Source organism: Mustela erminea, chromosome 12 (genome assembly GCF_009829155.1).
Source record: "Mustela erminea isolate mMusErm1 chromosome 12, mMusErm1.Pri, whole genome shotgun sequence".
Taxonomy (NCBI): Eukaryota; Metazoa; Chordata; class Mammalia; order Carnivora; family Mustelidae; genus Mustela; species Mustela erminea.
Window position 1 is genome coordinate 73,105,035 of NC_045625.1, and position 26,701 is coordinate 73,131,735.

The 26,701-nt window shown below is 38.4% G+C and overlaps 1 protein-coding gene across 8 annotated transcripts in view; it reads right to left on the reverse strand.

The window, feature by feature from the left end:
- Window positions 1-26,701, reverse strand: part of LOC116570709 — a 233,628-nt gene that overhangs the window by 97,011 nt on the left and 109,916 nt on the right. The window contains exon 7 of one of the 8 annotated variants that reach the window (XM_032308196.1): window positions 26,452-26,495. The exons of the other annotated variants lie outside the window; for them this stretch is intronic. The gene's annotated coding sequence lies outside the window, so the exon portion shown is untranslated. Of the gene's footprint in view, window positions 1-26,451; window positions 26,496-26,701 lie in introns of those variants that run through there. 8 annotated transcript variants of the gene reach the window in all.

Here is a 26,701-nt window from a genome sequence, read left to right on the forward strand (position 1 = left end):
TCTTTGACATATTCCAGTTAATTCCTGTCCATCTTAAAGTATACCATGCAGACATAATCATAGTGTAAAATGTAGGCAATGCAAAATTCAGTGAGACTATTATTCTTCGTTCTTATAGATCATATATTCTTATGAATCCACCTCGAAACTTTATTGTCTATTGTCAGGTATGTCACACTAAGACTTTTTACGAAGATCATCATATTTTTAAAAGATCTCAGGTCTTACTCACATCTTGTATTTTGAAACCAAGTTCAAGTTTGTTCATTATCCCTACTTAAGTTTTATCTTTGATGTCTTAATCTTTTTTTCTCAGCCTGTTATTATCACTTCAAATATTGATTCAGTCTTCTCTTGTATTTGATTGTCCCTCCCTGAGTATCCACAATATGATAAGGTTCTCTTTTTCTTTTTATCCAAGTAATTGATTTAATTTTTCAAGGGTTAACTGAGTTAAAAATTTCTAAAGTTCCAAAGTCTCCACCAGCCATTTTATTCCTTGATGTTCTCACACTGGAAGTTGTGATCCACAACTGATGACATTCATCCACGCACTTCAGTACTGAATGGCATAAATCAAAATATTGGTAACCAGAGAATTTCTGTTCTGAATAAGGCATCTGAAATACAGTGCACCTGAGTTGTATTTTAGACTTTCATCATGGACCTGATGTATTACCTCTAACTCTCACTATAGCACAAATATCATCAAAAACTACTCTACTGTCAATATAATCCTTAGATCATAATTTTGGCCAGTCTCTCCAGTCATACCCATTAGTATCTATATCAACTTCACTGCTAAAATTACATGAGCAACTAAAACTTTGAGCAAAGTCTCTCAAAGATAACTTTTTAACCATCACTTCAATGGCGCACAAAGAGTCAATATTTGTTCAATCTTTATTTACTTATTTTAGCTATAACCCTCTTATAGTTCGCCTTCTTCTTATTTACAGCTTAAATCATGGAGGCAATACCTCACGGCAAAATAAACTCCTGTCAGATTTCGTGCCACATGTTTACAAAGGCATCATTGCCTAATTATTGCTGTATTGGTCCACAAGCCACAGCTCAGAGTTATTCAGTATGAGGCAGTAACGGAGGCTTTGATGTAGAGCCCTTAATGCAAGACAATGCAAATGACATTTACTAGCAATTTTTTCCCCCATTAATGAACAGTACTTCAGGGAGTGTAAAGGCAAGAGGCATATAATTTCTGAACTATTTAAATTGCTAATTAGATCTGTACAGGAGGTGTATTCCTAATGCAGACAATTACAACGGCTCCTAAGTGTTTGCCTTACAGTTGCTAATTACTGCAGAAGCCAATTAATTGCTGTTGACTTTTTGTATTCTTTTGCATATCGCCAGTTAATATTTACATTTATAATGAAGACAAAATTGGCAAACACTGTGTCATTTTGTAATGAACAATTCCAGTGTCTAAACAATGAACACATTATCCTCATTTGTGCCTGAAGAGTGCAGCTGATTAGCATATGTTCTGTGCATGCTAGAACATTGCTCTTTCTTCTCAAGAGTAAAAACATCACTTAGGTGCAGGACATACAGGTGCAGTGTCTCCAGGGCTCCTGGAACTGGTTCCCACCATATGTCATATACCAGAGAGCAAAACAGTACACATCTATAAAAGTACAAGACTGAAAGGACTGAGCTTCTCTATGGAAGATAAGTGTAAAAGAATGCTGTGGACAACTGTCATTTTTTTAGCCATTCAGTATCTCTACTGTCTCCTATGCTGGAGGAAGCCCCTGTCTTATGAGATCTCCCACTACAGATGTTGAAAAGACCAGGTATCACTCTTTCTAGCCTCTGTCAGCAATGATTGGGCATGTTAGGCACCATCAATTAAATGCACCCCTACTAGATGTGTAATCGGGATCTGGCAGGGAAAAAAGCAAGAAACCCAATGGGCTCTTCTAGTTATGATGGCGGTAAGGATGGGGACAGTGGTATTTAGTCATACTGTGCATTGTTCAGTGCTCACAGTGTCAACAGAAAAAGCAATGGCAAACAGCACTTGGTTGTGCACGTGGAGTGTTTTCAAATATATTTTCCCCTAGCTTTGCAGCCCTGTGGCCAGTCTTCCAATCCTCCTTGTGATTCTGAGAGCAGCTCATTTGTTAAAAAAAAAAAAACTCCCAGTTTCTTTTGTTACTGGCTACTAAGAACAATGGCAAGTGTTTTGCAAGTTTGATGAGGGGTGGGGGATGCACCCATTGCTCAGAGTGCCATGTTTTATGTATTCTTTGACTTCTATAAAATCATCTGTTCAGATGCGTTATATGAAGAACTGAAGAAAATCTAGATGAAACCATTCCTAGCTTTGCATTACCACCAAAAGCAAATAAATAAAACACCAATACAGAAGCACACGTGCACACACATGCCAACTTTCGTCTTTATTTTTACCTGCCAAAGGGAATAAGTTGGAAATAATTCTTTCCCTAACCAGCATATTTGTCAGAGTGTGTATTGTAAACAGCGGGGGCCTGAAGTGATTTTGTCAACCAGTTTTCCTACAGTGAAAACATAACTTTCATTCGCAACAACCTCTGGGCAATGCAAACAGAAAAGAGGTGGAAAATGACTTCTTGAACAAGGAAAACTTCTTGCTGCCTCATCCAGGGTAGATATGCTACTCTGTCATCCTACGTTTTATTGTTTCCCCTGTAACACTGCAGGCAGGCATTAGAGACACAGAGGTGGAACCCAAGAACAAATAGCACATGAAGTGAATCATTTAGCCTCCAAGAATTAAAAGTCAAAAATAGACACAGAAATGAAAAGCAAAGGGCCGATATGCACTGTTCAGGATGCTCAAAGAAATGGTGTGATAAAAGTTCAACAACTTGACCTCTAAAACTATCAAAAATAAAATGCTCTGATTTGTACTGTTGCAATCTCCTTGCTGTAAATGCCACCTTGGCCAATGTCAACCTACAATGTTTGGGATTTCACCAAAGACAAAGTTGGAACAGGTGTACAATAGCACCTTGTATAGTCTTTCCATCATACAGATATGAACCAAACTGACATACATAGGTAAAGATAACCCCAAGAGCATAGATAATAGTAAAAGGTAGTGAATTAATTGGTATGTTTTCAGTATTTAATATTTGTCTTAATACATTTTATTTAATTATACATTTACATAATTTAAATTTTAATAATTTGTTCTCAACCTTTTTGAAAATTTTAACAATTGCCTTCACAAGCATGTGTGAGCCAGCTTGGCACACAACTGTAATAAATCACATGTAATTAGCTACTGCCAGGGTTCTATCCCTTGTTCATTAGGATTGAGGTTTGTCCATTTATAGCAAAGGTTTCTAACTTTACTTTCCTAGATGATCCTCAAGAATCAAATCAACTTGATAGTTACTATGTTCTAGCCTTTGAAAAATGCTTAGAGGAACAACCGTGATGTTATGTACTACTGCTGCAAATATACATGTCCCCAGTCATTATTATTCACCTTCATATATGGCTATAGAATGAACCATAATGAAGACTCACAGGTGGATATTATACTACTTTCCAAGGTATATTCATCATGCTGAAAAAAAAAGAAGTAATCATTACCTGACAGTCATTTTCATTGACTTTTTTTTTTTTTAAGATTTTTTATTTTATTTATTTGGCAGATAGAGAAACCACAAGTAGACAGACAGGCAGGCAGAGAGAGAGGGAGAAGCAGGCTCCCCACTGAGCAAAGAGCCCGATGCGGGGCTCGATCCCAGGACCCTGAGATCATGACCTGAGCCTAAGGCAGAGGCTTAACCCACTGAGCCACCCAAGTGCCCCTTTCATTGACATTTTTAAACATCAGTCAACATGCATTCAATTCGATGATCATGTGTGCATTGAATATCATACATTCTTAATAATAGATACTACATCTGTATCATTCATGCCTATGTCATACATTGAATGACTCTGACCCTGACTAAAATTTTCATAAGCGCTCAAACTAATGCAATATTCAGCCTGAGAATAATGCAGGGGAAATAAAGGGAAAGAGAGGTAAGTCCATAGCTATTCAGTTGATACTCAACTCTATATAAACATATCACATGTTTGTGTGTGCATATATATATATACATTTGTGTACCTGTATATGTGTGTACACATATATGTGTGTGCGCGTAAATTCTCTTAAGATTTCAACCTTTTTTTTTTTAAGATTTTATTTATTTTACAGACAGAAATCACAAGCAGGCAGAGGCAGGCAGAGAGAGAGGAAGAGAAGCAGCCCACCCGCCAAGCAGAGAGTCCAATGCAGAGCTCAATCTCAGGACCCCGGGACCATGACCCGAGCCAAAGGCAGAGGTTTTAACCCACTGAGCCACCCAGGCGCCCCAAGATTTCAGCCTTTTAAAAATATTTTATTTATTTATTTGAGAGAGAGACACAAAGCAACACAGAGCATGAGAGAGACAAGCGAGACGAGCGAGCGAGCACGAGCGGGGTGGAGAGGGAGAAGCAGGATCCCGCTGAGCAGGGAGCCCAATGCTGGTTAGACCCCAGGACTCAGAGATCATGACCTGAGCAGAAGGCAGATGCTTAACTGACTGAGCCACGCAGGTGTTCCTCAGTATTATTTTTCAAGCAAAAAAGTTAATGGAGACTTTTAACATGACTAGTGTTAATTATTTTTTTTTTCAGAATGCTCATCTATTTTTCAAGATCATAGAGTTCATTTGTTCTAGCTTTGTCTATACTGACAATGTGGCTTCACCTGATTATTTACTCTTCATGAGTATTTCAATTTCCTAATATGAACAATGATTAAAAACAACAAAGTTCAGGCGTTTAACATTTGTAGAGGCAAGAAAAAAATGGTATGTTTCAAGAATCTTCATCTGTGATACACAGAGTGAACCTATGCCAGAGAGGAAAGCCTAATGTGTATTAAAAGAGTGAAACTGAGACTATTTGGCCACTTCGTCAAGCAAAACCAGTCTCAGAGGATTTACACAGTATTTCGATTCTCGAAGTTGCCAGAGCGTTGTTTATGGTGCTTGCATTTCTCCTTTTCTCCACTTCTTTACATGTTTAATTTCATGCATTAATTGCGTTGAAAGTTCTCAGAAGTAATAACGCTGGCCTCATGTTTCTGTTCTGTTTTGGTTTGGTTTTTGTTGTTCCCAGATTGCAACGGCAGAGCTTCCTAAAAACAATTCTTCCTCTGATGGGGCCACACGTGCGTCTTGACCCTGACATTTCAGTGATGCAAGGACATTGTGATAAATCAACTTCCCATGTAATTACAGAACCTAAATGTGTAACATCCATCAACCAACTCTTTCTGTTTTCTCTCCGTATGCTCTTTGTGGCCCCTTCCTCTTAGGAATTAAAACAGGCAGGCCAGATTTGTACATTTTTCATAGTGCTTCCAGTTTTTCTGAAGGTACGCAGCTTCATTCCACACCTGCTCCGGGTTTTCCCCTGTGCCTCTTTCTTGCCCCTGTTGGTCTCACCCTTCCGACTTTATTTGACAAGACACTCCAGCCCCTTAGAGGGAGAAGTTTAATTATAATCAAACCCTCACCTGATTGTGTCATTAATATGAAATTTAAAGGAAATACAAGAAAAGACTATTTTGAGGGAAAAAAATGGAACCTTTAAAAAGAAATAAATTATAAGCTTAATTGACTCAAACTAACTCACTGCCTTACACAATCAGGGCAAGCTGCCTGTCTGTCACTTTGCAGGTCTTTCTCTGTGGACTCCTCACCCTTCTGCTTGGATTCTCTGAGCAAAAAAAGAATAACATAATTTAGGTTGAACTAAAGGTCATTTGGAGAGCCTCCAGCTATCCAGTCAACTAAACTACAAGAATAAAGGATTTGGGGCTCCCTCTTAAATTTCGTTTTCTGTATTGTGACTAACTTGTAGCTGCGGATGTGTGAATTTCTTGATGAGTTTCCTTGGCCTCGTCCCCAGTATACTGAACCCCTAGACAGCTCATCTGTGCTTTGTTCTCACCCAGCATGCTCTTTGTTTGGAGTTGGTGGTGATGGATGCATGTGGCATAAAAAAACCCTACAAAATCATTCAAACAGAAGGAACAGGAGAGGATTAGAGGAAACCAGCTGGCTAGAATGAAATTGGCAGGGTTCAGCCAATGAAAGTCAACTTGCCAAGATTTAGTCTTCTGTTAGGTCATCTGTTTCCTCCTAACTAAACAACTCTTGGATATTTATAGACATAAATGAATTTTTATTCTCCTCAATAGCCAATAACTTGTCATTTCTGGTATTTGAATGTCAGTCATGGGGAAAAACAAGGACTTGTATAGAGAACACTCAAGCATAGTCGCCTTCAAGTGGAAAACAGGGAACAGATATATTATTTTACTCCACTGAATGCCAAACCAAAACAGAATTTGTGGAGACTTTATACAGTTGGCAGACTTTATACATACTGCTGGACAGCTGCACATTATTTATAAGACTTTCCAAAGTTTAAGTGTTTTTTAATATGTACATTTCCAGCCCTCTAACTTCAGGCTTCCAAATTACCTGAAGAGTCCATAATCACCTTAGGTGACAAGATGTTTCTTCACCTAATTTCAACCCAGGTCTGAATCTCCTGGAAAACAACAACAACAAAAACCTATTGTTCAACATTCAATTCATACTTCACTTGCTGAGGCAGTTAGCTTGTCTTTTGTTTACATGTTTGATTTTGGTATAGTATGTATTTCTAAACTTCATTTTTGTAGGATTTTCATAGCAAAATTCATTACATTTGATTGCTTTTTTTTCTGATTTTTTTGTTTTTTTTTGGGGGGTGGGTTTTGGTCAACATCAAAAAAATGAAGGTTATTCAGTTTACTGTCACCAAAAACTAAATTGTGTTGTGTGTGGAGAGGCTAAGAAAACAGTATGGGAAGTGTGTGTGTGTGTGTGTGTGTGTGTGTGTGTGTGTGTACTTGTGTACATGTGATGCTTTTATATGCAGGAAGAGACATATATAAAAGTACATGAGTTCACATCAAACTTCTGACTTTCAAAAATTTATTTGCCATGTTTTTGTCTTCTTTTCAGTGACTCGAAAGGTCTATAATCTTCAGCAATTTGTATTTTGCTGAATATGAGTTTAAGTCACATAGATTATAAGCATGATGTACGGGAATGACCATATCAGTGGTTATAGCTAACTGCTCAAACCTACTCACCAGTGGGACCTTTGTGTTTTTGTTATGTCATGGGGTGCATGGAAAGTTTTCACGAAAATTACTTTTAATTTTCCTTAAGTTAAAAATACTATCATGTGAAAAATAAAGAAGTTTGTACAAGCTGAAAAGACTATTAACTTATGGTGTGAAAATGTGCCTAGGAAACATGATTTGGGGAGGGGGGAACATGCTTCACCCATAGCTAATAGCTCCTAAAAATAGTACGTGATGAGATATTTAGGACATTAGTGCTACAAAAAGTCATGATTATATCCTCCCTGAAGTTCTAGAACAAAAGTTACATTCTCTAATATCTCTAGGTCTCAAGGAATTAATATGAGTGAGCTGAGGGAACTAGGTGGAAGAGCCATTCTGAAAGGTGTGGAGCTGCTCAAGACTCTCAAACACATGCCATGCCCAAGAGGGCATCATTCAGATACAGTCATCATGGGAAACGGAGGCTAGCACTGGCCAATCTTCTGTTTTTCAGGAAAAACCAGAAATCCACATTTATATGTGAAATTTTCCACTTTGTAAATATCGGCTCAACCAAAAAGCAGCCAACAAAGATACTATGTGGGCCAAAAGAGACAAAAACAAACAAACAAAAAACATAGTCCACTGTAACTGCTAGTTTACAACTTCTGTCCTACGATCTTCACAAACACATCTATATTTGCTTAGGAAAAAAGTGATGGTGTCTACTAAACTCTGAATCATAAAGAGATGTGACATTAAAGGAAATCTGCAGACTCCCTATTGTCGGATCATCATCCTCTTTGAAAGTTTCTTCTAGAATCCAGAATATCCTCCATGAAAGAGTGGCCAATAAGAGTCATTTGCACAAAGAAGGCAGAAGGGAAAGAGAAGCCATTATTCCCTAGAAGCAGTTCTGTCCAGCCATGCAGGGAGATGTGATTCATGGGGACTTCCTGGTAAGCTCTTAACAACCACCCTTTTGCTGCCTTATGCTGAAATTGTTGATGGGACTTTGCCAGAAATTCTTGAAATATGCACGGCTTCCTGGGGCTTCCTTGAAAACCACATGATTCAGTGCTTAGGGCTGAGGGGATCAATAGGGACTCTGCCCCCATGTGCTCCCTAAGTTTTAAGGTTGTTTAAATTTTTCATTCCTTATACTTTATAAAACCCTTGTCATAACTGCAGTATGTAGAGTGGCTTCCAACCAAAACATTCAACCAAACCATTGTAACTGAATGAACAGGATATGAAAATGGTTTTCCTTTTTTTGTTTAAAGATTTTATTTATATATTTATTTATTTTTTAAATTTTGTGGGGGTTTTTGGTAAAGATTTTATTTATTTATTTATTTATTTATTTATTTGACAGAGAGAGAGAGAGAGATCGATCACAAGTGAACAAAGAGGCAGGCATTGGGGAAGGGGGGGGAAGCAGGCCCCCTACTGAGCAGGGAGTCTAATGCAGGGTGCTATCCCAGGACCCTGAAATCATAACCTAAGCCAAAGGCAGAGGCTTAACCCACTGAGCCACCCAGGTGCCCTTGAAAATAGTTTTCTTGGATGAGTTACAATCATACAGCTGCAAAGAATGTAGTTATTAAAATCGATTTAACTGATTATTAAATAAGATCAGAAAACAATTTCCCTCATAGATATTTAATCCATTGTTTGCTCAGGTATAGTTCATCTATTCAGTGACACATTTTTATCTGCCTGAACAGGTGGCTGAGGCAGGTAGGTACAGAATGAAGAGAAGGTGGGTGGGAAATAACAGGTAATTCCAAACTACCATACATCTCTTAAGTGGAATTAACCTCCATTTAGACTACTTCCTTTTATCTCTTTTTTTCAGTTTTGGTTTCACTTGAAGGAATCAAATGCCAAATATATGAACTAAACTAATTCTAACTGAGTCCTTAAAAGAAAATCTGTCTTTTGTTTATGTACTGCTGAAAATCTCCAGGGTAAACAAGTTTCAACTATGCTTTCCCTTTACACACACATACACACAGGCGCACACACATGGCTATTCAATCTTAATCACAACTTATTCCTGCAGTAACTCACTTTAGCATTTTTTGTTGTTGTTTTTAAAAGTGATTTATTTATTCAACAAATATTTAATGAACACCAACTTTGTGCCACATACTTTTCTAGACACTCCAGATATAGGGATAAAACAAATGGCTTTACATTTGTTTTAAATAGATAATAATCCAATGCATAAATACATAATAAGCACTGTAAGGCATTCAAGAGGTATCTGGAGATGTGTGGAAGGCGGGATATTTGAGCAGCGCCTAAGTGAAGTGATCTCTAGTATAAATAGCAGGGAAGAACAAGTAGACAAATGTGCCTGGTAGAAGATGAGGCTCAAGAGGGAGCAGAACCCAAGATCCTGTAGGTCATCATCAAGACATCAGATTTTATTCTGAAGAGAAAGTCACGGAAGGGTTCCATGCAGAGGGGTGATATGATCTAATTTCAGTTTTAATACAATCAATCTGGGAAACTATGTGGAGATTTGAGTGGGAAGTCAAGAATAGAAATTTATGAAATTAAAACTGGAGCTTTCCTCCTTGCCGGTGTCAGGATACTAATGCTCTCAGGGCTTCAGTATCTTTACCTGTGAAATAGGAAGGTTACTAATACTTATTTCCCAGGTGCGCTGAGGGAATTAGATGGGTTAACATGTGCAGAGTACTCACAGCATGTCCATCTAGGTGTTGGCCAGCAGGGGCAGCAGCTGAAGTGGTAAAAATTGAAGTAACAGTAGGAGAGCCACTCTAATCGCCTGAGATAGTAAGTCCCATGAACAATCCAGTCTTTGTCTTTCCAGAATTTTCCCTATACACACACAAGCTAACATATACATAGTATTTTTCCGATTTGATTTTTTTTTTTCAAAAATGGGATTGTACACACTTTTTTCCTCCTCTAAATCCTTTAAGTTTTCACCTAGTATTATTCATGGACAATCTATTAAAATAGTACCCCCATTGATGTGGTTTCACTTTCTATAGTTTCACTTACCCACTGTCAACCATGGTCTAGAAGTAGATGACCTACTTCTGAAATACAGGGAGAAAGTCAATGGCAGCTAACGCTATGGCACAATGTCCATGTCATTCACCCCACTTCACCTCATCACACAAGCATTTTATCACCTCACACCATCAGGTGAATATAGTACAAGAAGATACTTAGAGAAAGACCACATTTACAGAACTTTTCTTACCATATATTGCTATAATTGTTCATTTTTGAGATTTTATTTATCTGAGAGACAGAAAGACAGAGAGAGAGAGAGAGCGAGTACACACGCACGACAATCAGGGAGAGGGGCAGAAGGAGGAAGAGTCGCAAGCAGACTCCCGGCTGAGCTTCATCCCATGACCTTGAGATTATGACCTGAGCCCAAATCAAGAGTCAGACAACTTAAATGACTGAGCCATCCAGATGCCCCTTTTCTATTTTATTATTATTCTTGTCAACCTCTTACTGTGCCTAATTTAGAAATTACACTTTGTCATAGGTATGTATGTATTAGAAAAAGCATAGTATATATAAATTCAGTTCTATCCATTGTTTCATGTATCCACTGGATCTTAGCACACAGCCCTGCAGATAAGGGGGAACTACTGTATTTCAGCACAAGTAGATCAAAATAAATAGTATTGCCTAGTATTATATAGTGTAGATGCACTGCAATTTATTTAACATTTCTTGTACCTCTTTGAGGCTTTCTGTTTTTCTTGCCATGACATCCAATGCTGTGATCATTTCATGTCATCATGCATCATTTGTGCACAAAGTCCTGTGGGATAAAATTCCTAGAGGTGGGGCTAATGGCTTGATGGTTACATGCATTTTAAATTTGAACTGTCACTAGCAAATTACATTTTATTTTATTTTTTCAAGAATTTTTTATTTATTTGACAGGGAGAGAGACAGCCAGAGAGGGAACACTAGCAGGGGGAGTGGGAGAGGGAGAAACAGGCTTCCCACAGGTCAGAGAGCCCAAGGTGGGGCTCGATCCCAGGACCCCGTGATCATGACCTGAGCCAAAGGCAGATGCTTAATGACTGAGCCACCCAGACATCCCTCAAATTACATTTTAAATAAGTAGTTTTGGCTTATAATCCTACCAATGGTATAGCTGAGTCTGTTTTCACACAACCATAACAATTGCATTATTTTAAAAATTTTCATAGTCTAAGGTCAAAAACTCATCTCTTTTTAATTGCTGAGTATACATATTTATATTATGCCTAATATTTATTAGGCACATTTTCTTACTTTGACTGGTTTACTTTTTTCTTTTTTTTACTAGATTATTACTATTGTGGCTCTTTCCCTTACTGCTTTGAAAGAGATCTTTAAAAAGAAAAATTTTATTTATTTATTTGAGAGAGAGAGTGTGTGCACATTTGTTAAGGGAAGGACAGGGGTAATCTCAAGCAGACTCTGCACTGAGCACAGAGTCCAACACTGGGCTCAATCTCATGACCCTGAGATCATGAACTGAGCTGAAACCAAGAGTCACACGCTTAACTGACTGAGCCACCCAGGTGCCCCAAAAGAGATCTTTTTACATGAATAATATTTATATTGCCCGTATTTCCTTCTCACATGTGATTTGTTTTTAACCTCAACTGTGGTGATAATTAAGGTGATTGTCTATTACATAATAGATTTCTAAAATATTTTGTTTAGTCAAATATACCAATATTTTCTCTTTTAACTTTTTGGTTTCTTGCGTTGCTTCAAAAAGCCTTATGCCAAGTTTAAGTGATAATCTTCTAAATATTTTATGATCCTGAAATATTTCTGTGTGGATCAACTGATGAATCTGGAATGTACTTTAGCCTTGATGGTGCAGAGAGACAATTATTTTAGATGAAAAAATACTCAAATATTGCAAAACAATTCTTTTCTAAAGTAGAAATGTGCTTTATTTCCTGCTCTGGATATAAAACCCACTGTGTGTTTGGCCATGCTCTCCCTTCTCCTCGGTGCCTACTTTGGAGGCCATGTACTTGGCATATCACAGTCTAGGTGAAAGGAGCTTGGATTCCTGAGCCAACACTAGACCGGAAACCACTAAGGAGAGTTCCAGATCCATACTGGGCTCTGGGAGCAAGAAACAAATCTTTGTGGATTAAGCCCTGTGATATGGGGGCTTGTTACTACAGTACATCACCGTAAGTAATCACACTCCGGTGTGGGTTAAATTTGCTGTAAGATTTCTGAGAAATAGAAAACCACTGACTGTAATAGTGAAAATTAATTATTTCATGAAAGAGTAGAGATTTAAAAGAAAATGAGGAGTGCATATAAAATTGCAGGACCCACATGAGCACTACCGGCAATGAAGTACAAGAATCACAGGAAGCGTCTTAGAGAAACAGGTGGAAGTGAGAAGGCTAGATAAGTCAAGTAGATCCAGAACATTCACTAATATGAAAAAGCTAAGTTAAAACGGAGACTGCTAAATCGGGCAAAATGTTCCATAGGTGTTTTCTGAAAGGTACTTCTTTTCCTGTCTTGAGGTTGCTTCTCCTTTTCCTGATGATTTATTTTGGGCGTTGTTTCTGTGCACAACCCTTCGATATCAACTGCAGGAGTAGCAGCCCAGGCCGCCCCTCTGCTGATTGCTGTCCTCTGGCCTCAGGGGAACCACTTGTCACCTCGTAGTGACTATCATGTCTACTACTGCAGAGGAGAAAAAATTCTTAGCTGTTGCAAAACATTTTCCAGTGATTTAAGGATCTAGCAGTCTACCAACTCACTGTTATAATGAGCTGTGGGGCTTTTCCCTTGGATTTTGCAGGACGTGCCCTTGAATTATTTATAACAGAGCAGCCACCTGCTTGCAACAATTTTCTATTCTGCCTTGTGCTTAACTGGCCTTGTCAACTGGTATTGCAGGTACAGTGGTACTCGGCACTTCGCCCTTCGACCCCCTGTGAGAACACGCTGACCGCGAGCTGCCATACACCTTAACAGGTCCTTCCACTACAGCCATGGCCTTTGTCTAAATAGATAGTCTTATATGCTTCATTATGAGGAGCTGTGCTGATTCAATTGTTCAACCAGGTGCTGCCAACGCCAGTGTTACTTCCTTTTTTTTTCCCTGAAAGACGGAAATTTATGACTATATATGCTTGTGTTGACAAAAAGCAATCTGAGTGGTGGGAAGGGGAAACCAACCCACCAGCATTCAGACGCACAGCTCTGTGCTGGCAAACAAGCAATGCCTTCGCTTTTTTCTTCCTCCACTTTAACAAAAAGAAACATTACATGTTTGAGTAGACAACAAGAGGTACCATTAGGATTCAGAAAATTGAAAATCTAGACTGCAATAAAAAAAAAAAAAAAGACAGTCACAGGGGAATTTGTAATGGTTTTCCCACATTTTAGCGGAATACTTCCGTTTTTTATTCACCTTGCAAACAGTGTTCACAAACAACAGCAAAGAACAAAAGCTGTGATTTATATTTATGGACAGGTATACACACACCCCTGACCTCCTGCTGCCTCCCTCGCCCTCCGTACCAGAAACAATTTATGGAGGCTGGTCTAAATAAACATTAAGGAGGCAAGGCCACAAACTGACAGCCAGGAAAATCAATGGTCTCCAGAAACCAGCAAGTAGGATCAATAAAAGAGATTAGGCATCACAAGCCAGTGTAAGGCAGTTACAGGTAAATGTGGCTTGCTCTTCATCTGACAAGGTTCTCGGCAACAGGATAGAAACTCATATAAACAGAAGCACGCAGCGGGTAGCCAACGGAGGCTCCTCCTGACTTGGTGGAGACTGATGGATGACCCCAGAATGAAACGGATTTATACAGAGGCCGGTGGGAATTTTCAATTGCTTTTCCAGCATCATCTCACATACCTGGGCAGCTGCGCATAGGAAGTAGTGCAGATGTATCTTTTGAAAATCTCTCTGTGTTTGCCTCTCACTAGTTAGCTTTCTTTGGATTTATTTATTACTCCTCCTTGACTCAGGCGAGCACATCTTTGCCCTCTCTGTCCCCCTACACACCACACACACATACACACACTCTGCCTTTCTCCCTCTCATTCACCCTTACTTTTATTAACAGAATTATTTATACTCACATGCATAGTGAGCCTGTTTGGGAAACTTTCGGTGCAAACTTAACCATACACATATATAGTCTCCAAAGATAAGTGATCCATTCACAACTTCAAACATTAGACTGATGACTTGCAAACTTAATTTAACAACAGTAGAATAAAAGACAATCACATTGTTGGGTTTGTAAGTTAATGTCCAAAGCCTGTCAGCAAAAGAATGAAGGATAATTATGTTCTTGAAAAACAGGAAATCTGAAAAAGGAAGGACCAAGGCAAAATAGCCATTGCCTATTTACAGATCTGGCTAGTTAAAACTTGAAAATTCAAATCTTAGCTTCATAGGAATGGTTACCTTAAAAAAATGGTGCTATACTTTGCCTCAAGAATTGCATTTTAGGGAGTGCCTGGGTAGCTCAGTGGGTTAAGCCTCTACCTTCGGCTCGGGTCGTGATCTCGGGGTTCTGGGATTAAGTCCCGGGTTGGGCTGTCTGCTTGGCAGGAAGCCTGCTTCCTCCTCTCTCTCTGCCTGCCTCTGCCCACTTGTGATCTCTGCCTGTCAAGTAAATAAATAAAATATTTAAAAAAAAAAAAAAAAAAGTCTCTGTCTTCAGCTCAGGTTGTGATCCCACAGTCCTGAGATTGAGCTCCACATCGGGCTCTCTGCTCAGTGGGGAGCCTGCTTCCCACCCTCTCTCTGCCTACTTGTGATCTCTCTCTCTGGGTCAAATAAATAAAAAAATCTAAAAAAAAAAAAAAAAAAAGAAAGAAAACCAACCCTGTATTTTAGAAGAGGAGATAAGGCTTCTGACAAGGATATGATAAAACAACAGATGAAGAAGAGGAAAACAAAAGGAGGAAGTTTATTTTTTCTGAACACTAAAACATGGCTGGGAATTTTAATTGAATTTTAATCAAGGGAGAGGAGAGATGTGAGTGTAACTCTTGGCTGTAACAGATTAGGAAAAATATCACACCTTTGTGAGGCACCTCTCATCTCTTAAGTCTGGTTTTACCTGGTGACTTGCTTTGACAAATGTGATCTATTAGAAACTGACACTGTGTGAGTTCAGAGCCTAGCTTTCAAGAGGCCTGAAATCTTACTCTCTTGATGCTCCTGATGGCCCACTATGAGCAAACCAAGTTTTAGTTTTCAGTTAACAAATGTAAATTTCTCTTACAAAAGAGTACATTTTACTTGGTTTTCAGAGCTTCTCCTGTGTCGGCTGTTTCTCAAAAATAATCATCCTAAAATAATCCTATGCCAAAGAGGCATATGTGGGGGTGACAAATTCTGCTCCCTTTCATTCCATACCCAAAATGAAAAATGAATACTATGCCAGAACATGGAGACACCTGGAGCTTCCTGTTATAAAAAGATTCAAGTCACTTGCTTCTCTGTTTTCGGCGTGCTTGGCGAGGTCACCCAGAGATTCAGTGGAGCCCTTTTCTGTTTACATTCTCTCAGGTCAAATCATTTCCCATCACACAGAACCAGGCCAGTCTTCTCTAACCCTGAGGTCAGGCTCACGTTGAAGTATCAGATACCGATTGCTAAATACTTTGATTTACCCCAAACTCTGGTTTTCGATTTCTTTGTGGGCCATGTATACATAGCTTGGATATGGACATTAGTATATAGTCATGCTCTTGGAGTTTGAAGAAATTTATGCTGGCTCTGAAGATCAGTCATCAGTCTAGAAGGCATTGGCAAGTCTTTTCACTTTGTGTTGAGCTTTGTTTTCATGTCAAGCCAATTTTTTATGAAAGATCACAGCCCATTTTGGCCTATGATAAAATCATTATTGAGGAAATCATTATGTGTATCTTTCTGGAACTACACCAACGATTTTGTTCCAACTACTCCTCTCATGCCTTCATTGACAGATCCAATTGGAATTAAATAAAGGTATATTTGGCATAAAGATGACTGTGTTCTTAACAAGGAAAGTACAATCTAGTCAGGAGATCACTTCTAACATCTGCCATTTACTTGGTTATCCAAGCTTAGACAAGTTACTTAGTTCCCACCCTCTTTCCTTGGATTATGAATACACTGTATACGTCTTACATGCCTCATAAGGAATTGAGACGTTCAAAATAGAGACAGCACAAAAGAAGCTTTACATCAAATGTAAATGGTTATAGCATGTAGAAGACAAGTAATGCAATATTTACGAATCTAGTCACTTAACAAACAGCAGATAATACCATGTCAGAAGCAAAGATAGCAAGGATATGGTTCTTGCAGACATGGGCTCATATTCTAAATTAAGAAACAAATAAATAAGCAAAAACTATTTGGGAAAAGTAGAAAGGATGATCACCTACCATCACTACTACTTCCACAGTATTAAGAGTTAACACTGTATCGGCCCTGTGCTAAGCTTTTTATATGCATTACCACATTTAAGCCTCATAATCCTCTATAAAGAGGAAATTCTTTTCACCATTCTACAAGTGAGAATATTGAAGTTTGAAGTAATGAGGCATTTATCATGACACTAAAACTTCAACTTTCCAATACCAGAATAGGTGGAGGTTTTAGATGAGTTAATTTTTAAATACTTCAGGTCCCTCTATACTATCTAGTTGATGAATTATTAGAGCAGGCTACTTAGACACAAGTCTGGAACACCGATCCGAAGTGTAGATTTGAACATCGTCAGTAGCTAATCACAACTTGGGGGTTTCATCTCCACAGGAGAGTTTGGGCAGAAAGGTAGAAGAAAAATAAGGACAATCATGTCTGCGATGTCCATTCTCCTAAGGAGAACCCAGGTTCCAAACATCTGGGTTCCTGGGCTTATAAAGGAGTCAGGCCTGAGTTTCTGCCTTAGAGAGGCCACAAGTCAGAGAAGAGTTCCCATATGTTTTCTCTTAAGTTCCTACAGTCAACTCATCCCTGGAGGAGCAAGCAGAAGCTACACTATTAACCAACTGCAACTCTCAAGCAAAGAATTCCAGAACATCATGACATCTGAACACTCTTAAATAACTAAGGATTGATTTTAATGAGTAAGAAGTGACTTCATTTAAAGAAATTACATTTTTTCTTCATTTTATTTTACATATTTATCTTTAATAACATTATCTTTTCATATTTTACAGAAATTATCTCTTCCATATTGCTATTTTACTTAAAAAGAAAATCTGTTTATAGTGATAGTAATTTGGGTCCTTGTTTGTAGATATTTCATTACTGATACCTATGGACCTACCAAAGTTTCTGTATTGCAGTGTACATGATAGATATACCACATTCGTGGGTTCATACTCCCAAGGAGGCGGACATTGCAACTTCACTTTTCTAGTGGTGGCAAAAGCTATTATTAAAACAAGAGGGGAGGGGCACCTGGGTGGTGTAGTGGGTTAAGCCTTTGTCTTTGGCTCAGGTCATGATCCCAGGGTCCTGGGATTGAGTCCCACATAGGGCTCTCTGCTCAGCAGGGAGCCTGCCTCCCTCTCTCTCTCTGCCTGACTCTTTGCCTACTTGTAATCTCTGCCTGTCAAAGTAAATTAAAAAAAAAAAAATCTTAAAAAAAAAAGAAAAAAAGAGGGGGAGCCATTAGAAGGTTGGTGCACATATGCAGCAATGGGGGTGGCTGATAATAGTAGAACTAGCAAGGCATGATCAAAACTGCAGACAAAATAACTTTAGCTAACTAATGATTTTTTTAAAGAATAGTTTATGATTCTGGGATGCTTGGGTGGTTCAGGCAGTTAAGTGTATGCCTTGGGCTCAGGTCATGATCCCAGGGTCCTTGAATGAGATGGGCATCAGGCTCCCTGCTCAGCTGAGACTCTGCTTATCCCTCTTCCTTTGCCCCTCGCCCCCTCCTGTGCGTGTGCACTCTCTTTCTCTCTCTCTTTTTTCTCTCTCAAATAAATAAATAAAATCTTTAAGAAAAAAAAAAAAAGAGCTTACAAATCAGAGTTAACCAGCTAAGATAATAATAATTCGCAATAATAAAATAAATGTCTGTATCTCCCAAAGAGGTGGAAACCAGTATAAGATACATTTTAGAAGTTCTAATATCTGAAATAGAACCATCTTTTAAACGTTACCTCGAAGTGTTTACAGTTACATGTTGATGTATTACAGGCCTCATTATTACCTGTATTGTTAATTAGGAGCTATTGATCATATTGGTCATGGAGTCATTAAAAAATCATCAGATATCTTAAAATATCAGAATTATCTGTTTGCTTCTTTAGTTCCTTGCTTTTTTTTAGATGTACATATCAGAAAATGAAATGAGGTATTATATAATTTCCATCATGTATATTAAAAATCTGAACTATTCTGGGGGCCCCTGGGTGGCTCAACGGGTTAAGGCCTCTGCCTTCAGCTCAGGTCATGATTCCAGAGTCCTGGGATCGAGCCCCGCATCAGGCTCTCTGCTCAGCAGGGAGCCTGTTTCCCCCTCCCTCTCTCTCTACCTGCCTCTCTGCCTACTTGTGATCTGTGTGTCCAAAAAAAACCTTGAAAGTGGGTTCTTTACTGAAAACAATATAGATTGACTTGTGTATGTAGGAACAGGCACTACATAAATGGGTAATATCAAGTTTTGTTCTTAATTGTAAATAAACGTTCACTGATATTTGTGCATTCAAATCACTAAAAGAAGTGATTATTACTAGGCAAAAATTCATTCACAAGTAGTCACTTTAAGCAGAAGTAGTTAAAATCTAAAATTTTCCTAAGGCATAGATTAGTAAATTTGCCACATTATTATTTTTTTTAATCATTTTAGCACAGAAAATAGTGAGGCAAAAATGACAGTTTTCCATCTGTGATATTTGAGGTGTGAAGGAAATGTGTTGTACTTTTTTCTAACTTATATAAAAGTGATCTTGGGTTGGTTTCCAAATGAAGAAAATATTGTTACACAGCTGCAGTGCAAGGATATTCCTGGAACGAATAGAGAAATAGTCTTCATTTTTAAAGGGCTTGAAATTTGGAGTATAATATCACCAACAATACACATTTGCAGAGCAATTCACAAATCACCAAAGTACTTTTACCTTCATTATCTCAATTGAGCTTTACAAAACCCTGAGAAGAGGGAGAAAGAGAACATCTCCATCTACAGAAATTATTTTAATCTTTAAAATAAAATTAGCTTTATTTTTTGCTTACTGTGCAGAATATCTGGACACTCAAAAGTTATTTAAAGAAAATAAGAAATTCAGGGGTGCCTGGGTGACATAGTAGGTAAAGCCTCTTCCTTCTGCTCCAGTCATGATTTCGGGGTCCTGGGAGGAGCCCCACATGGGCTCTCTGCTCAGCAGTGTGCCGGCTCCTCCTTCCCACTTATGCTCTCTCTTGCTTTCTCTCTCTCTCTCTCTCAGATAGATAAATAAATAAAATCTTTAAAAATTTTTAAAAAATAAATTCTTGACATCCACTATACAGATAACCAATATAAATACTCCCACATATAGACTTAAAAACCTTTTTTCTAGTACTATTAAAAATGCACACAAGTTATACTATATATAATGATTTTTAAGCTGCTTTTCCCCACATACCATTAGTATAGTTTATGTTAATTAATTAGATATCTACATTATGATTTTGAAATGGCTGTTCATGTGCTCCTAAAATACAATCAGTGTTTAAATACACTCTTTTAGGGGGCACCTGGGTGGCTCAATGGGTTAAAGCCTCTGCCTTCTGCTCAGGTCATGATCAGCAGGGAGCCTGTTTCCCCCTCTCTCTCTCTGCCTGCCTCTCTGCCTACCTGCGATCTCTGACAAATAAATAAATAAAAATCTTAAAAAAAATACACTCTTTAGAAATTGAAGTTGCTAGACAACTAACGACAGTAAGGTGAAATGAGTACTCCTTTATTATTACTACTTGAAACAGCTTTTATATGTTAAATATTTAAAAAATATTAACCAGATATATGTTTCAATTCTATATAAACTCAAAAGCACTTCCTCACAACAAAGCAATAAAATGACAGCTAAAAAAATACTGGCTGAATATTTGAACTGCGAACATTCAATATAGACACCTTTGAAGCAAAAGTGAATTGAAAGATAATATTTGGCTGGGAAATAAATTACATTTTGGCCATTTTTGCCTAATACAATTTCCTTCATATTTCCTCATCATAAACAGAAATTAGTTTGGTTTACCAGAATCAACCTCATAATGGATAAAGATAATTGGATTACTTAAAAATCTGTAGTGTACCTCAGCTCGATTACTTTGTTACCTTTGAATTTCTAAGGAATAAATCAGCCATGTGCAGGCCACCTTTAAAAAAGTCCAAATTGGAGTCTAATCCTGATTTAAAATATCTTAAAATGTTTCTTAGTTATCTTTCTCATTTTGTCTAAGGGTTTCAAAATGCTCTGTAGACACTATCTCATTAATTCTTAGAGGATCCCTGGGCAGCAATTGTAGTAGAGGTTTTCCTATTACTATCACCATTCCCATGAAATGGAGGCCCTGGGAGGTTCCATGAATTGCTCAAGGTTATAGACTGAAGCCAAGGAGTAGCTAAACCCAGAATCCAGGTCCCTGGGCTCCCTTTCCATATGGCATTTTCTCTCTGCAATAAATAACATTGCTGTTCTGGAAGCTGACTCTCTTTTCATGTTTTATGCAGCAGAATTCAAATTAACAGGAGTTGCTCAGTGCTTTGGTATCCATTTCAGATGGAGGCTGTGTATGCTTATGAAACACATGAAATGTAGCACTCTGAGTCCCTTCGTTTTGCCCTCATAATGATCTTTGGGCACTGCCCAGTGATGGGTAGGACTATGAAGATTGGTATTTATCATTAAGGAGACTGAAATGACAATACCAGCTCATTCACAATTCCATCACCCACTGCATATAGACACGGGCAGAGTTTAGATAAGTTGAATAAAAGGTCCCTGAAAGTTTGACAAACTTAGTGACTCATTAGAAAAATCATAGATTGAATGGTATAAATTCTTCAAAATCAGGTAAAAACACTAAACAGTACACCTGAAGAAACTAGTTTTCTTCCTTGAGTGTAGTTCCTTCCCACTCATTTTAAAATCAGCAAGAAGGTTAACAATTTTTTTTTCTTGAATGGTGGGCTTCCCACTGTTACTCCCTGGCATGAAGTCATAATTCTCCGTAGCATCATCATAATTTCCATAGCAACTGATGGTGATATCAGAGCTCAAGACTAGAGTTTCAAGAGGGAAAGGAACTACAGGGACAGATGATCTCTTAAAAATAAAGATTATGTTTTCAAGCAGATGTTCCTAAAAGGAAAGAAATGAATGGAAAGATTACCCACATTAAGGGAAAAATCATAATTAGAATGTAGATGCTTATTAAGTAATCATTGAGCTAATGATCTCTTTTCTAGAACAAAGGACAGAAATTGAAAAAGAGAAAAAAATGAGGGAAATGTATCAATGAAAGGATCTTTTATGAACCAATCTGTTTTAAATACAGATGGCAATGTATTTCTTAAATATAGCTGAGGATGCATCGTGTTTGATGTACACTAAAGAGATAATTATAATTGCAAGCACTGCTGAATCCATAGGGAAATTTGAGTAGTGTGTTTTCACTGAGGTTCATACTAGTAATATAAGCAGTTAAACACTAATTATTGGGGTAGAGATTAAATCTCACATTTTATCATGATCTCATACCCTTGCCACACAAAGCATGATTCACGCATTTCAGATTCATTTGATCTCTTCTTGTGTTAATGGACCTTTATACCTAGTATAGCACCAAGAAATGTTGGCTCATGTTTCGTACAAACTGAAAACTGAAAAATATACTTTTCATTTATTGCTGTAGTAGTGAAGAGACAGGAGAGCATGGTATAGTAGGCAGCTTCTAACTTGGCCCCTCATGAGCCCTGCTTTCTGGTATTCATAGCCTTATCTGATCTCCCTTTGTGTATGAGCTGGATTTAATTTACTTCTAATAGAATATTGCAGGAGTGACAGGATTTCAATTCTTGGACAAGTTACCAAAGGTGTATGGCTGCCACCTTAAGACACTTCCTCTCCAGCTGCCCAGTTTGGGGAAAAACTAGCTGCCCTGTCTAGCCAGAGAGACCAACTGCCAAACCTTTCCTAGAACTTTCCTGCTTTTAATATTGAAAGTCCTGTATATAGAACAGTTGGTCCCCTAGCAAGAGGGCCATGTGAGGAAGCTTAGAAACCCCTGAGGCCTGCCAACAGCCATGTGAATTAACTCGGAAGGTACCTTTTAGACAAAGGACCAGCCATCTTTTTCTGTAAAGGGCCAGATAGCAAATATTTCAGGCTTTGCGGGCTATACAGTTTGTGTTACCATGTTTTAATAGTATATGGGATTTGTTTTAATATGGTGTGGGAAGACATACAGACATGAAAATGATATTTAAGATAAAAGTTTTGATTATATTCATATAGCATGGTATGCAGAAATACTTAGGGAAGTATGTAGGTACAATGAGCAGTCAGAGAAGGGAACTGCAGGTCGAGAGCCTTTATGGTAGTTTTCCTGAGAAGAAATGGGCAAGAAAAATGGGCCAAGAAGTAACCTTAGGAATTGAACTGTTTGAAAAGTGTGGGTAGGATCTGGGCATAGGGGCTGTCCCTAGTTGTCTAGTACCTGGGCCTGGAGTGATTAGGCCAGGGGATAGTGGCTTAGAGTATAAAAGGAGCTGGTTGGAGGGATGGGCTCTGGATGGATTGGTTTATATATCAAAGGTGATCTCTTGGGCAAGTTGTTTATTACCTCTGGGAATTAGCTAACCCTAGTAGGGGCTGTCCCTCCCAGGTCAGCAAAGCCCTAGATATCACAGCATCAAAAATACAGAAAATAAGAAAACGTAATACACACAAGTAGTCAACTCTGCCACTGTAGCACAAAAACAGCCATATACAATATATAAACTAATGAGCGTTGCTGTGCTCCTGTAAAGTATAGTTTGCTGACTCCTGTTTAGGGCCTGCCAACAGCTACTTGACTTAATTTGGAAGCAGACCCTTCCCCAACAGAGCCTTCAAAAGAGACTGCAGTTCTGACCACAGCTCGACTGTGTCTTCCTGAGAGATCCTGAGCTACAACCATCCCCCGCTTCATTGCCCCTGCTAAACTAAGCCCAGATCCCTGATCCACAAAAATTTTAAAAAATAATAATAATAAATTTCATTTTTAGAGATATTATTCAAATTCAGGAATGTATTATTGAAATAAAATTTTCATTCACCAAAAATTATATTCCTCTGCAATGGTATGAGTGTTTGCATCTCCCCAAAATTCATAAGTTATAATCCTAATCCCCAAAAGTATATTTGGAGGTGGGGACTTGGGAGATGAAGGTAAGAGCCTTCACGAATGGGAGCAGTAACTTTAAAAGAGGCTCCAGAGAGATTCCCTACCCCCTTCTACCACATGAGGACACAGCAGGAAGGCACTATCTTTCAAAGAAGAGTTCCTTTCTAAACACTGAGTCTGCTGGTGCCACGATCCTGGACTGTCAGCCACTCGAACGGTGAGAAACGAATGTGAGTTGTTTATAAGCCACCCAGTCTGTGGTATTTTGTTACAGCAGCCTGAGTGCACTAAGACAAGCTTGCAATTTGTAATCTGCTTCACAGCTTTGTAATTTGAACTCAAACAAATTTCCAGTGGTCAGATAGAATGACAAAACTGATGGGACTCAAGTTCTGGTTCTTGGACTTTGCAATCACCCTACCAACATTGTTTATTTCAAATCTACTGTTTCATTGCAGGAATCTGTAATCCCACAGTGACTAAAGACTGTGACCAAGACAAGCATGAACGGTTCAGAGCCATTAGGAACTTACTCTAGAAACCAATTCCTGGAACAGTCGGTGTGTTTTGAAGGCTGGGAGTTTTCCAAATTAGCTTCCATGCAGAATACAATGTTCATTGCAGTATATAATAAAAACATGCCAATCTGAGGCCTACATATCTATCATTAAAACCTAAGAGTAACTGCAACAATTATTTTGATCTCAAACCAACAAAAGCTTTTTGGCGGAGGACTATTTTTTCACTGACATCATTCAGAATTGCTGACACAGGGTGATAATAAAAAGCAGGCTGACTTTTTTCTGGTATTGTTTTAGAGTCACTCTAGTGCCTGCATCAAAGTCAGTCTTCCCTTGCTACCCTGTGGAAGTCCATTTTACAAAGCTGGCGAGAGCAGAGTTTCTCTAGTCAAAACTTGAGCAGAACACTCTCCACCACCTGATCTGTGCCTGGTCGGGGAAGAGCCACTCAAGATCTACCTACAGCATTTTTACAGAAACGCCAGGGCTCCATCGAAGAAATCCACAAATCAAAGTCAGACCTATCTGGAAGGAACTCCTTTGTACCGGGTCTGTAGTAGTGGTGGGATAAGGACATTTGAGATGTACGATGCCGAAGTCTTGCTTTGTGGAAGCATTTCTAAACTATCAATAATTAAAAACATTCATCAACTATGCTACCAAGAAGACTAAGCATCTTCCTAGTCTACTTTTCTGTTTTCTCTCTATATAAAAAAATAGAAATGTATCTTATAATATGTTGTAACATGAAGACTTGCTCAAAGAGTCTGCAGTCCAAAATGTAGGCCAAAAATTATCATAGACGTGTGTCAGGCAGTGAATCAGTGAGAACATTAATGGCATTTCCCCCCCTCTGGACTTTAGGATGTTTCTAGTTTCTAGTTGCTAATTTTTTAAACATAGTAATTTGCTGTGGCATAGTTTACATCCTCAATAAATAGTTAATTTCTTAAAGAGGATCCTCAAATTATGTAAGCTTTAAGCGTCACAAAATCTGGGCCACTCCTGCTGAAAAGTATCAGTTTGGTCAAACTCTCTCTCTCTCCTTCTCCTTCTTTTTCAACAAATAAGGAAACTGAGACATAAAGAAGTTTAATCCAGCCTCTCTCCACATAAATATGCTAAAAAATATATGATGACCACCTTCGCATCTCCCCATAAGCTTCTTTTTTCCTTTCACTAAACTTTCTTCAGAGGCTTTTGCTGTCTCTTCAGACTTTAGCCTAGTGCCAGCAATATAAAAGCATATACTTTCCTCTCCATCTACTTGTGATTTCTCTCTGTCAAATAAATACATAAAATCTTTAAAAAAAAAAAAAAAGAATGCTTATTTTGTGTTCATTGTTTCTCACATAATTTGCTTCCCGTGTAAACTGTCCCATTTCCCCTTTTCTGAGCACATTTTAGTCTGTTGATGTCCCTTTTAAATTGCAACACCTGCAACTATGCATATGGCCTGAATTTCATGTTTGATATTCACTAATAAAAGACTCAACATTTTCCTTCCCTTAGACTGATTCCAATAACTGTACCACACTATTCTCTCTGAATCTAACAAAAAGCATTACTGCTTTTATTTTTTTTAAAAAATTGATTTATTTATCTGGTGGGGTGGGGGGCAGAGAGAGAGAATCTCAAGCAGGCTTGGGGCTGAGCCCAGAGATGGATGTAGGGCTCGATCTCACAATCTTGAGATCATGACCTGAGCCAAAACTAAGGATCAGAGGCTTAACCGACTAAGCAATTCAGGTATCCCTCTCTGAATCTAACTTTAAAAAGTGGTCAGAGGTTTACTTAGAAACAACAGGAAGCACGAAATGGATCTTTCTAACCATCATCTCTCATTAAGAAAAGTTTTTTTAAAGTTAGCAATGGTCTCAACTCTAGGTTTTAGAATTATCTGGCAAAGCCCCTTTCTGGAAAGAAAAATATGGAATATTTTTTATCGTATATCACAATGTTTTGTATATTATTATATTTCTTACGTATATCAGTACTATGTATCACAAGTATCATATAACTAAGTACCTCCCAGCACCCTCAGGGGGTGCCCCATGAGATGAGCACTCAGTGCACCACCCTAAGAGACAAAAGCCCGCGAGGAGAAGGGGTGGAAATAGGGAACAGGTACTTGAACCCCTGTCCTCTCCTGCTACTTCTGTCTGAAAGAAGTGCCCTGGTGTTCGGAAAAATCAAACAGCTTTTTTTATTTGTTCTAAAACTTCTAAACCTTTCCCTTGTTACTGCCAAGAGAGAAGGACACTTGTTCGGTCTGTAATTAGAAGGGCTTCTTTCTTTTTGTTCTTGCTTGGCAATTTGGCTTTGTTCTGACCAGTCAGCAATTCTACAAGGTTTGTCTGTCCATCATGAAGAAATCAGGTGCAGGCATTGCCTATGGTGCAAATCCAATAAATGAGGTTTGGCCGGGAGAAGGAGGATGCAGAACTACAAATAATGCAGGGATATTTCTAATTTCTTGAAATCTCCATCAAGAAGAAGTGGCATTTATGTTGCCCATCTAGAAATTCTTCGGGAGTCAGTTATGAGTCTCCCATTCACAACATTGAGCATTCAAAGGTGGAGAGAGGCAGAACTGGC